Source organism: Hemitrygon akajei, chromosome 5 (genome assembly GCF_048418815.1).
Source record: "Hemitrygon akajei chromosome 5, sHemAka1.3, whole genome shotgun sequence".
Classification (NCBI taxonomy): domain Eukaryota; kingdom Metazoa; phylum Chordata; class Chondrichthyes; order Myliobatiformes; family Dasyatidae; genus Hemitrygon; species Hemitrygon akajei.
In genome coordinates, this window is record NC_133128.1 from 169,015,831 (window position 1) to 169,030,070 (window position 14,240).

Sequence of the window (14,240 nt, forward strand, 5' to 3'; positions counted from 1 at the left end):
GCCTTGTATTCTCTCTGTAAAAACTTGCCTCGTGCAACTCTCACCTTAAAGCTATGTCTTCCAGTATTTGACATTTCCACTCTGGGATTAAGACTCTACCAACTCCATTTATCTTATATCATCATTTTCTGTACTTCCAACAGGTTGCCCTTCAACCTCCACCTCCGATTCCTCAGGCAGAATATCCCCTCTGTGGACAACACAGACGAAATGCAGGAGGAACTCAGCAGGCTAGGCAGGATTTATACAGGGAAATGAGCAGCTGATGTTTTGGACAAAGACCTTTCAACGGGACTTTTATCCCTCTCTATTCATCTTGACAAGATCGCTCGGTTTTTTACGTTTTAATCAAGTAATTTCTCGAGTGGATACAACTTCTTTTCATTACTTTTTTCACAGGAGTACATGAGAATGCGGGAAGATCTTATAGAGGTATTCAAAATTATGAGGGTCATACTGTAGATAGGGTGAATGCTTGCAGGTTCTTTCCCCGCTCAGGTTGGGTGAGACCAGAACTAGAGATATTGGTTTAAGGTGTAAGGTGAGATATTTAAAGGTAATTTGAGAGGAAACTTCTTCACTCACAGGGCGATGTGAGTGTGGAACAAGCTGCCTGTGGAAGTGGCAGGTGAAAGTTCAATTGTAACATTTAAGAGAAGTTTGGATAGGTGTGTGGATGAGGGAGATATGATGGGCTATGGTCCAGGCCCAGGTAATTGGGACTAGGAAGAAGACCAGGAAGGTCCTTTTTCTGTGTTGTGATACTCTATGATTAGAAAATGTTCTAGGTATTAGCCCTGTAAGCCTCTCTGAACTATTCCCAATATATTAACACCTTTCACGAGGAAATCTGCAGATGCTGGAAATTCAAGCAACACACACAAAATGCTGGTAGAACGCAGCAGGCCAGGCAGCATCTATAAGGAGAAGTACAGTCAATGTTTAGGGCTGAGACCCTTTGTCAGGACTAACTGAAAGGAAAGATAGTAAGAGATTTGAAAGTAGGAGGGGGAGGGGGAAATGCGAAATGATAGGAGAAGACCGGAGGGGGTGGGGTGAAGCTGAGAGCCAGAAAGGTGACTGGCAAAATGGATATAGAGTGAAATACTGCACACAATACTTTAGATGTGATCTAACCAATGTCTGATACAATGGAAGCAACACCTCCCCACACTTTTAATTTTAATTCCTCTTGAGATAAGCAAATTGTCCTCTTAAATGTATGCATTGTTTAGGGTCATTGGTATTCACAGCACAGGAATGGCCCTTCAGCCCATTTCTTGTACCTACCTGATGCTAATCCCATTTACCCCTGTGAGGTCGATAACCTTCTCTGCCTTGGTGATTGAAGTACTTGTCTGGATGTTTCTTAAATGTCATGAGATTATCTGTCACTGCTGCCTCTTTAAGGGGTAGGGCACTTCACACTCCAACTTCCCTGTATGTGAAAGAATTTCCCTTTCTACCTGCTGTTGAACCCCCACCATGGGGATAAAGATCCCACCAAATTGAAAGCCTGCTTTTTCATTGTAATGGAGTATTAGGGATCTGCTAATCCCCCCAGGAGTGCTGAGGAGAAACAACTTGCGTGCTTACTGTAGAGCAGCTGATCAGCAATGCATCAAATGTCTACACGTCCACTGTGCACTGGAGAGCACAGTGAGTCCATCTAATTCCTCCTGATCCACTCAGCCAATACTCCTTTCATCCTGGGCTACCCCTGGCTGTCCACTCACAACCCTCACTTCGTCTGGTCATCCAGTTCACGCTACCTACCTGCCCCACCACCTGCATGCAATCTCAGTTGCCGTCACCCCATAAATCCGTGGAGTTTCAGGAAGCACTGGACCTCACCAAGGTCCCACAGGAGTATCATAACTTAGCCATCGCCTTCAGTAAAAGGGAAGTCAACACCCTGCCACCTCACAGAGCAAACGATTGCGCGATGGACCTCCTCCTCGAGGTTCTCTGTTTTCTCTCTCCTCTCCTGAGACACAAGCAATGAATGACCACATTGCCAAAGTGTTACAGCACAGATTTATTTGACCATCCCAGTTCCCAGCCAGTGCAGGATTCTTCTTTGTCAAAAAGAAAGATGGGGGTCTTTGTCTCTGCTTTGACTACCATCCACTCAACAAAGTCACCATTAAAAACTGCTACCCTCTCCCCTTGTTGGATAACACATTTGAAACACTCTACAGGACCCAGATCTTCACCAAACTGGATCAATAAAGTATTTACAAACTGATCCACATCTGCCAGGGGGATGAGTGGAAGACAGTGTTCATAACACCCACTGAAAACTACAAATACTTGGTGATGCTTTTCGAATTTTCCACCAATTTTCCAAACCTTCATTAAAGAGATCCTCCAAGACATGCTACACAGGTATGTGTTTGTCTACATCTATGATATCCTCATCTTCTCCAAGGATCCCCAAGACCATATCCGTCATGACTCCTCAGTCCTTCAGCATCTCATTGAAAACCAACCATACTGCAAGTTAGGAAAATGCGAGTTCCACACTCCAGTCATTTCCTTTCTGGGTTACATCCTTTCATCCCCAAGGCATAACCATCGACACAGAGAAAGTGCACACCATTATTGTATGGCCCCAACAATGCTTCTTGGAGCTTCTCCAACTTCTATCGCTATTTAATCAGGAATTACAGCCAAAACACTGCTCCTGTCACCCCTTCACCAAGTCACCTACCTCACCAATAACCTTAATCTGCTGCCGCGGACCATGCTTTCGAGAAGCTCAAGTGATGCCTCACCCCCTCTCCCATTCTTTGCCATCCAAACCCCTCAGGACCTCTTGTGGTAGTGGTCAACACATCTGATGTGGGTGTTGGGGTGTCATCATCTCCCAGTGAGGACCAGACTGGAAGGCACACTCTTGTGCCAATTTCTTGTGCAAGTTTAACTCTACACAGAGCTGTTATGGAGAAGGAGACAGGGAGCATCTCGCCATTAAATGGGTCTTCTAGAAATGGAGACACCCCTCTTCAACCATCCAGGTGCATGATGGATCATGGATTTCTGCAGTGCCGGTTCTGGAGGCCCACCATGATTGCAGTTGTACATCAGTTCATTGCTACCTGCCCTAAATGCACCCTGTCCAGCCAGCGACCCTCTGGGCTCCTGTGGCTCCTACAATGCCCTCAATACCCATGATCCCACATCGCCATGGATTTCATCACGTGTTTGCCACCTTCTGAATGGGTCCTGGTGATCATGACAGTGGTGGACTGGTTCTCCAAGGTGGACTACTTCATTGCCCTCCTCAATCTTCCATCAGCCATTGAGACAGCGAACCTGGTTGTCCAACATGTAGTTTGCTCCATAGCTTCTCTCACAGGCTATTGTATTGGCATGGGCTCCACATTTTGTCTCCTGCTTCTGGTGAGCTTTCTGTTCCCTCCTCCACATTTCAGTGAGTTTCTCCTCTGGCTATCACTTGCAGACCAATGGTCAATTCAAAAGAGCCAGTCAGCAAGTGGCAAAGTTTCTGCGATGCTTCACCTCCTCTAAGCCTTCCACTTGGAAGAGGTATCTGCTCTGGGCTGAGCTGTCCCACAATATACACACCTCCTCTGCCATGGGCATGTCACTCTACCAACCCCTATTGTTCCCCGTGGAGAGCCCTGGCTCACTGATATCAGAATGGTTGGAAGAGGGCCTGGAGGACCATCCCAGCTGCTTCCTGCGATTACTACCACCAGGCTAACCACTGTCAGTGCCCAGCTCGATGATTTCAGCCTGGGGCACAGGTCTGGCTGTCCACCCAAGATCTGCCCCTGCACACCAACCCCTGCAAGCTCTCACTTGGGCTCACTGGTCCCTTCAAGATGATGTATCACATCAATCCAGTCACTTACCATCTCCAGCTGTCACCATCCCTCAGGGTCACACCTACCTTCCATGTACCCTGCCTCAACTTTGTTTTCCATGGACCACTCAAGCCCCCTCAGCCTGAAATTACGGAGCCAAGGATACTGTGAGATGGTCCAGTGTACACGGTTCTCTGATTGATGAATTCACGTCATGGATTCATGTATGCAGTACCTGCTCAACTGAGAAGGGTATAGCCCGAACTTGAGATCTTGCATCTCGTTCAATTACATTTTGGATCCATCACACATTCCACCAGAACCATCCGTATTATCCTGGGCCATTGGGGGTAGCCGAAGAGTTGGGGGAAGGGGGCTCCTGTCAGGCCTACACGTGTGGGCTCCTCCCAGTCTCCATCCAACTATTAGGAGTCACCTGCCACTTGTTCTAGCTCATCACCTGCAGCCTATTTAAACACATGCGTCATCTACAGTCCTTGTTCATCCATCGAACCAGCCAGCTTCAACCAGTTGCTCCTAGCCTTAATTACCTTGTTGCCTTGTGTTAAGTATCTACTCTCTTGTTTTATGGTCCCTTATGACTTGTTACTTTGCTGTTTTTAATTAAAGTTATCACTCACCACAATTGTCTCAGTTGCTCTGCGTTTGGTTAAAACCTCCTCTAAATTTCCTGACACTGGAGTTGCCATTGGCTACAAGAGGCCCACTGCCAGCTGACTCCCTTAACATCCCACCAAGCAGAACATTAAAGCAGTCGTAAATGGTGTAATGGATTCCATTGACTTCCCGCCTCAACGCAGCGTTGCAGGCCACTTCTGGAAGGGTACTTATTGGAAAATGAGTCGAAAGCTGTATATTTCTATGAAGCTTGTTGGCCAGCCCTAGCACAGATGCTTCAACTAAACTGTAGCATTCCTAATGCTTATGTTAGGCAAGGGAGATCAGTATGTGCAAAATATTCAATTAGCCTTTCATTTTAAAGAATAAACTAATAAACACATTTTCATGACTTGCTACAATATGTTTTTTTCTTTCTTATGGATTAGAGGTGTCATGGAAACCTGACATTTCCAGACTTTGCACACATCCTGAGCCACCCTAGTGACGTGGGCCCAAGGTGGAGGCCCACATATGTCCCATTGTGTCTTCATTCAGTTCTATTGGAGCCAACTCATTCAACTGGCCTGCTGCCAATCCTGCCCAACCCTGGAAAGTTCAGAACACTTCCTTCAATCTTTCCTTCCTTTTCCCTCTAACTATAACAAGCTGTTATGTTTAGGCAATTTCCGACTGTTTTTCTGCAGAAAGGGTTTGGAAAAAAATGCTTTTCTGTGCTGGGCATTGAAATTAAAGTAGATTTACACAAGTTACATAAAAATGTGTCCGTACAAAAGATGATTAATATCCTAATAGTCGCTGGTTTCCCTAAGGATTGTAAACAATAAACAATTCATTAATCTGTCTTGACAATCAATAAACCTTGACCTGGAAATTTGTTATATTTTATTGCCATTAATTTCACTCTTATTGGTGGTTTACACCTCCATCTGAGGAACCCAGGCACCCCTCATAGTCATTGCTCCCAGCTCATGGCCAGGCACATAGCAAATGCAAGCTTATTGCTTTAACTTCACCAAAATGATGGTAATGACATTGTTCCCATATCGGGTGTAATACAGCCTCTTTCACCTGACATTGACATAGCTGAGGAGTTGGAATGCTAAACAGATTTCATGTGATATCATGTGAGGTCACTGAATGAGTTTAAAAGCTTTCCTTCAGCAAGACCTGCACCATGTATATCAAAGTTACAAGTGGTTGCACAGGCTGATAAGATGGTTAAGGAGGCTTATGGATTGCTTGCTTTTATTAGTTGAGGCATTCAGTTCAAAAGTCAGGAGGTTATGTTGCAACTTTATAAAATTTTAGTTAGGCCACAACTGGAGTATTGCTCACCCCAATATAGGGAGGATGTTGAGGCTTTGGAGAGGGTGCAGAAGAGGTTTACCAGGATACTACCTGGTTTAGAGGGCAAATACTATCAGGAGAGGTTATATAAACCTGGGTTATTTTTGCTGGGGTGTTGGAGGCTAAGGGGAGATCTGATAGAGGTTTACAAGATTATGAGAGGCATAGATAGAATGGACAGCGAGTATCTGCTTTCCAGGGTTGAAATGTCTGATACCAGAGGGCAAGCATTGTAGGGGAGAGGCGGTAGGTTCAAGGGGATGTGAGGGATAAGTTTTTCACTCAGAGAATCGTGGATGCCTGGAATGCGCTGGCTGGTCTGATGGTAGAGGCAAATACATTAGGGGCTTTTAAGAGATGTTTGGATAGGCACATGGATGTAAGAAGGATGGAGGGATATGGACATGGTGTAGGTAGGAGCGTTTGGGTGTTTTTGATCTGCTTTTTAGCGGGCTCAGCCCAACATTGTGGGTGTAATGGCTTGTCCCTGTGCTCTATGTTCTATGTATAATGCCGCAGTCTCAGTGCATCTAATCTTCTTCAGATCCAGTCCTGCTGCAGAACATTCAGAGCAACCGGATAAGAGCTATCCACAAGAAAAATCTCTGCACTCTTCTTGCTACAGAGCTGGGCGAGGTGCAGCAGAGCAAGAGAGCGCGGTATCTGATTAGTAGCTAATTTCAAAGTAGAAAGTGGACTAGAATCAAACATGACAGCTTGGAAAGATGGTGAGAGTGAAGCACCACGGCACTGAGCTCCTCACTTGATCCACTTCCTATTACTCCTCCACTCTGGAGAGTGCGCTGGCAACATTCCTGCTCCTTTCCAAGATCCGATCTGTCCGGAATTTGTGCCTTACCAAGTATATCAGAGCCACAGTGAATAAAGTTACCAATTGTTTCAAGCCGTCCCCGTATGGGCATCATTTGTTAACTGTGAAATATTAAGTTGAGCATTTTTGACTTTCAGAGCATTATTTTCTGTATTAGATGGCATGGCGCTAATTGTTGTAAGGACCAAATATCTCACAGTTTATTATTATGTTGGTGTCATAATATTATTGAAGACTGCCTCCCACCCCACCCCCCAGCACAATCTTCAGTCTGTGCTGGCCATTAACACACACTTACCGAATGATTCAATGTACATGTGACAAATAAGAAGTTAATCTAACTTAATCAGCCCTGAGCTGATTGACCTGGAGGTGAACTTCAAAAACCCTAATCCATTTCTCCATATCTGAAGAATGACATTTCTGCACCTACCTCACCCCCATTTGTTATTGAACTTCTGATTAATTTCTTTGATACCTTTACCTCTGACTTCTCTCAGCTTTACTATTTTCCCAGACAACCACTGGCTTAAACTCTACCACATCCAGACCCGGACACCTAGACATGAGTCATTGTCCACTGATACTGCCATTATGAAGAGTCTCAGCTCCTCCTCTTCATTACATGCTGTGTTGAAAATCCTCATCCTCATTACAAAATCCCTTCATGTTTTCATCCCTCCTAATTTTGATTAATTTACAAATAATTTGATTTGTCAAGATCCCCTGACCAAGTATATTGTTCTATTGTATAAATTACATTCCTCTTTGCCACCCATGTATGAGTCTTTATTCATCATCTTCTCAGCTTCTCTTCTTCCAAATCTTCCTTAAAACTTCAATAGCTCCATTAGCTACTCACAGTTATACTTGCTCAAGTATGACGACCGATGGAGATGTGGCTAACACAGCACTGTTGCTCTAGATGTGTATGTTGTGTTAGTTTGAGCAGTGGGAATGGTACATGGTTAACAAAATGACACAATGTTGGATATTCTGAAAAAAATAGTTCAGCTGTTCTATATTCAGAATACTTAAGAACAACAAGGAGAGCAAAACTTGCTATCTGGCAGTTTAACTTCTTCTTTAAACCTACTGATTCCCACAGCTATCTTGACTATACCTCTTCCCACCCCATCTCCTGTAAAAATGCTATTTTATTTTTCTCGTTCCTTTGTCTCTGCCAATGTTCTTGGAATGAGGCTTTCCTTCTCAGGACATCAGAGATGTCCTCCTTCTTCAAAGAACAGGGTTTCCCTTCCTCCACCATTGATGCTGCCCTTACCTGCTTCTCCTCCATTTCCCAAACATCTGCACTCACCCCATCTTCCTGCTGCCTTAACAGTGATAGAGTTCCTCTTGTCCTCACCTACCACCCATGAGCCTTCACATATAACCCATCATTTTCCGCAACTTCCACCATCAAAAGGATCCTACCAGCAAACACATCTTTACCTCCTCCTACTCTATGCAGAACACACGTGATTCCCCTGTCCATTCATTCTTCTCCATTCAGGCCCTTGTCCCTGCCAGCAAAGCGCAACATCTGCCCATTTACCTCCTTATTCACCTCCATTCAGGGTCCCAAACAGTCCTTCCAGGTGAGGCAACACTTCATCTGCAGATCTGCTGGGGTTGTCTCGTGTATTCTGTGCTCCCAATGCAGCCTCTTCTACACTGGTGAGACATCATAAATTGGGGGACCACTTCGTCGAGCACCTCCGCTCCATCCACCAACAGCGGAACTTCCCAATGGCCAAACATTTTAATTCTGATTCCCATTCCCATTCCAACATGTCGGTCCATGGCACCTTCTTGTGCCACAAAGTGGCCACTCTCAGTGTGTAGGAGCAACACATTATATTCAATCTGGATAGCCTCCACTCTGACGACATTAATATTAATTTCCCCTTCTGGTTAAAAATAATTCCCTCTCCCTCCCCTTCCCCTTCTATTCCCCACTACCTCTGGTTCCTCCCCCTTCTTCTCTTTCTCTTATGGTCCACTCTCCTCTCCTATCAAATTTCTTCATCTCCAGCCCTTTACCTTTCCCACTCACCTAGCATCATCCATCTTTGGTCTTCCCCCTTCCTTTCCAGTCCTGAAGAGGGGTCTCAGCCCGAAGCGTCACTGTTTGTTCCTTTCCATAGATGCTGCCTGAACTGCTGAGTTCCTCCACCATTTTGTGCATGTTGCTCTGGATTTCCAGTACCTGCAGAATTTCTGGTGTTTAACATTGTGCCTGTATATTGAAAAGGAAACTGTGGCTTGCACAGGGCAATAATGTAACTGGAATTAAGTCATGCAGAAAGTGGGTAGATGGGTGGCATTCAAAGTAAATTAGAGCGATAACAAGTGCATCAAAGGGAAGACATTATTTGGATCAATGAACCTTTTCTTCTGACAGACAGTTTGAAACAGCATGTTACTAAAGGAGCTAATTGACTACAGATAAATATCCATGGAAATTATTCTCTCACCAAAACAGTGGATCAACTGACCTCAAGGGATGGTACCAAATTGTTCTGAAAGAGGGAATTATCTGACGGAAATGACAGTGGAATGCTTTCCCTTTTGATTTGATTTCCATTTGTTTCTTCTTTTTCTGTTCAAGGCTATATTTTATTGGCAAGCATACAGTTCTCACATGAACTTGGATTTAATAACCCCAGCATATTTGCTCTCGCAGCAACCCTCCATGGACAAAAAAGGAATATTTAGTTCCCCTCATGGCTTTAGATGTCCCAAATATTTTACAGCCAGTGAAACACTATTTAAAGTGTAGTTACCAATGAATTGTTGGAAATATGTGCACAGCAAGCTCCCATAAACAACAATGTGATAACAATCAGATAATCAATGTTAGTGATGTTACCAAGAGCAGACACCGAGGATAACTCTCCTGTAATTGTACAACAGAGGACCAATAATGGGAATGGAGTCAACAAAAAGGCATGAAAGCAAGCAAGAGCACTGTGTAATGATACTGAAAATGAATAAACAGGGATGAAAAGATATGACCCATGGCATCATTAATGAAAAGTCTATTCAAAGTAGCACATTAAATTAATGGCCCAGTTACACTGCAATCTCTGCTTCGATCAATATAATTTTTATTTTGCATCAGTGCACAAAGTGCTGTGTGCCTGTAGTGAGAAGTTACTGACTTAAGAATGAGCTAAATTCGGCAGGTGCTGTGGGATTTAAACCAGGAGAGCACTTTCCTAGGTGTTTCACACAAACCATGGAGGGACTACAACTGATACAAATCTGTTCTTCTAAATATATAAACAACTTCTTGTTTTGTTTTTTGTTGCTTGACTGAGATCTTCAACCTTCTGCTGGCTGGGTTGATTGCTGGTCTGAAACAAAAAAATAAAAAGCTTCAGGACATCAGGAAGGGGAAGTTGGAAAAGACACTCATTGAGGGAACAGCAGTAGAAAGGGTGAGCAGTTCCGAGTTCCTGGGTGCTTACATCTCTGAGGATCCATCCTGGGCCCAACACATTGATGCGGTCACGAAGAAGGCCCTCAAAGACACTCAAAGCTGCTGCGCATGTTGACTCTGTGGTTAAGAAGTTACACAGTGCATCGGCCTTCATCAATCGTGGGATTGAGTTTAAGAGCCGAGAGATAATGTTGCAGCTATATAGGACCCTGGTCAGACCCCACTTGGAGTACTGTGCTCAGTTCCGGTCACTTCACTACAGGAAACCATAGAAAGGGTGCAGAGGAGATTTACAAGGATGTTGCCTGGATTGGGGAGCATGCCTTATGCAAATAGGCTGAGTGGACGTGGCCTTTTCTCCTTGGAGCGATGGAGGATGAGAGGTGTCCTGATAGAGGTGTGTAAGATAATGAGAGGTATTGATCGTGTGGATAGTCAGAGGCTTTTTCCCAGGACTGAAATGGCTAGCATGAGAGGGCACAGTTTTAAGGTGCTTGGAAGTTGGTACAGAGGAGAAGTCAGGGGTAAGTTTTTTATGCAGAGAGTGGTGAGTGCGTGGAATGGGCTGCCGGTGATGGTGGTGTAGGCGGATATGATAACGTCTTTTAAGAGACTTCTGGATAGGTATGTGGAGGTTAGAAAAATAGAGGGCTATGGATAACTGTAGGTAATTTCTAAGGTAAGGACATGTTTGGCACAGCTTTGTGGGCTGAAGGGCCTGTATTGTGCTGTAGGTTTTCCATGTTTCTAAGGCATGCCAGCGGCTAGATTTCATTCGGAGTTTGAGGAGATTTCGTAAGTCACCTAAAACTCTGTCAAGTTTCCACAGAAGTACTGTGGATTGCATCAGTGCCTGGCATGGAAGCTCCAATGCACAGGATCAAAAGAACCTGCAAGAGGGTTGTAGACAGCCAGTTCCATCACGGGCATGAGAATTGAGGGCATCTTCAAAAGATGGTGCCTCAAGAAGGCAGCATACAATATTAAAAGCCCTCACTATCCGGGACATTACTACCATCAGAGAGGAGGTACATGACCCTCTTGTATGCTGAATAAATGTTGCAAGATGATAACCTTTTGTCAGTTCTGATACATAATGGAAATGCTGATTATGTAAACTTATTGAATTCATTCTAGAGTTTTGGGCTGTAATACGGCCAGTTGGAAGGTGAGGCGCTGTACACAATGCACTTCATGGGAAAAGTCAAAGCTTACAAAGACTGAGAGGTCCGAATAAGTCTGAGATGGGGAATAAAAAGAGGCAGAAAGCTGCGTGCTCCGGGCCAACTGTGCACCCTGAACATTTGTTTTCCGTAATGAAGAGGACATCAGTCCAGTTTCTAAACTTCATCTTTCACCCTTCTCCTTCCACCAGAAAAAGGATAAAGGTTCCCTTGTCTTCACCTTTCACCTGCCTGTGATATTCAACAGATTGCTCACTGTTATTTCTGACACCTCCAATCACTACCAGACAAACTTTAACCCTTTTCTCTCCTTTCGGCATTGCAATGCGAGCATTCGCCCTGTTTTTACTTGGAGACACAACAAACTGTAAATGCTGGCATCTGGAGCAGTAAAAGAAGCTGCCGGTGGGACATAGCAGGTACAGTTGCATCTGTAGAGGCACAGGGATAGTCGATGTGTGGACTCAAGACTCTGCAATAGAGTGCAAAGGAGAGACAGTCGGTATAAAGTGGAGAGGAGGAGGGGATAGCCGATAGCTGGATTCAGCTGAGGAGGGGTTGATAGGCAGATGGAGCCATGGGGGGGGGGGGGGGGAGGGATGGCACAGATTAGTGGCAACTCTTTAAACGTAGCTCCGATGGGGATCATCAAATAATTCTGTTTAGGACTACTACAGCTGAAAATCACAGGAACGGCCATGCAACTGTAAGCAACAGTGTGTTAAGATGTTTAATGAATCTAAAAGATCAATGAACCCCAGATGTCAGACTCAAGTCGCGAGTGCAGTTCCAGTTTAAGAAAATGGAAGCACGGATGCGGAGCTGGCTGCAGGTACAAATGAAACACTGTGGCTTTAGACACCCACTCCCGACTATTCTGTTGCCGAATGTACAGTCTCTATAAAATAAAATTGAAGATCTCAGAGCAAGATTGCTGCACCAGAGGGACATCAGAGACTGCTGTGTATTTTGCTTCATGGAAACATGGCTATCCCCTGCCATCTTTGATGCAGCACTGCAGCCCAATGGCTTCATCATTCTCTGAGGAGTATGCTTCATGACTAACTTCATCACGGTCCACAGGAAAGTTTCTGTGGACGTGTTATCTATCTTAGTGGCTGAAGGAGTTTTCCACCTTCATCCTGGTAGCAGAGTACATTGCACTTCAGGTTCTGGAGGGGCTGAGCATCATAATCAGCAGTCATGAAACAGCGCATCCAGATACCTTCCCTTTCGCTGTGGGGGGATTTCAACCAGGCCAGCTTGAATATGTCTCTGAACAACTACCACCAACGTGTCACCTGTGCCACCAGAGGAGCTAGCATACTCAACCACTGTCACACCACCATCAAGAGCACTTATTGTGCCATCCCACACTCACATTTTGGGAAGACCAGCCACCTGGCAATACTACTACTGCTCCCAGCATATAAGCAGAGACTAAAGACGGCAACATCAGTGGTGAGGACCAAGAAGGCATGGACAAGGGAGGCAGAGGAGTTATTACAAGACTGCTTTATGTGTCGGTGTACTGGATAATATTCAGGGACTCATCAAAAAATCTGAATGAATATGCCACAGTTGTCACTGACTTCAAGACCCGTGTGCTTTCGAAAACATACTGGACATACCTAACCTATAAACTGTGGATGAACCAGGAGATTCATAGGCCGCTGAAGGCTAGATCTGTGGCATTCAAAACCAGTGATCCAGTACTATACAACAAGTCCAGGTTTGGCCTACGAAGGTTATTTTAAAGGTGATAAAATAATTCAGATTGGTTCACATCAGCTCCGGCAGGGACTGTAGGCCACCACTTTCTACAAAGCAAATCCAACATCATGAATGGTTATGATGCTACACTCCCAAATGAGCTTGATGCCGTTTATGCACACTTTCAAAGGGAGAACAAAACTACTCCAGTGGAAATCCCCGCAGCATCTGGTGACCCTGTGATCTCTGTCTCGGAGGACCATAAGACCATTAGACATAGGAGCAGAATTAGACCATTCAGCTTATCGACGCTACTCTGCCAGTTCATCATGGCTAATCCTGGATCCCATTCAACCCCATGCACCTGCCCTCTCACCATATCCTGACCAATCAGGAATCTATGCACTTCCACTTTAAATTTGCCCATGGACTTGACCTCCACTGCAGCCTGTGGCAGAGCATTCCACAGATTCACCACACTGGATAAAAAAGTTCCTCCTTATTTCTATTCTAAAAGCTCAGCCCTCAATTTTGAGGGTGTGCCCTCTAGTTCTGGATACCCCCACCAGAAGAAACATGCTCTCCACATCCACCCTATCTAGTCCTTTAAACATTAGGTAGGTTTCAATGAGATCCACCTGCCTTCTTTTAAATGTCAGGGAGTACAGGCCCAAAGCTGCGAAACACTTCTCATATGTTAACCCCCTTCATTCCCAGAATCATTGCCGTGAACCTCCTCTGGACTCTCTCCAATGACAACACATCCTTTCTGAGGTATAGGGCCCAAAACTGTTGACAATACTCCAAGTACGGCCTGACTAGTGTCTTATAAAGCCTCGGCACTATCTCCCCATTGAAATAAATGCCGACATTGCATTTACCATCTTTACCACATACTCAACCTGCAAATACACTTTCTGGGAGTCTTGCACAAGGACTTCTAAGTCCCTCTGCACCTCTGATTTTGAATTTCTTTCCCCCATTTAGATAATTGTCTTCACTACTTTTCCCTTTACCAAAATGTATTATCATACATTTCTGAACACTGTATTCCATCTGCTACTTTTCTGCTCATTCTTCCAATTTGTCTAAGTTGTGCTGCAATCGCATTGCTTCCTCAGCACTACCTACCCCCCTACATATCATCTGCAAACTTTGCCACAAAGCCATCAATTCCACTATCTAAATCATTGACAAACAATGTGAAAAGTAGGGGTCCCAATACTGACCCTTGAAGAATA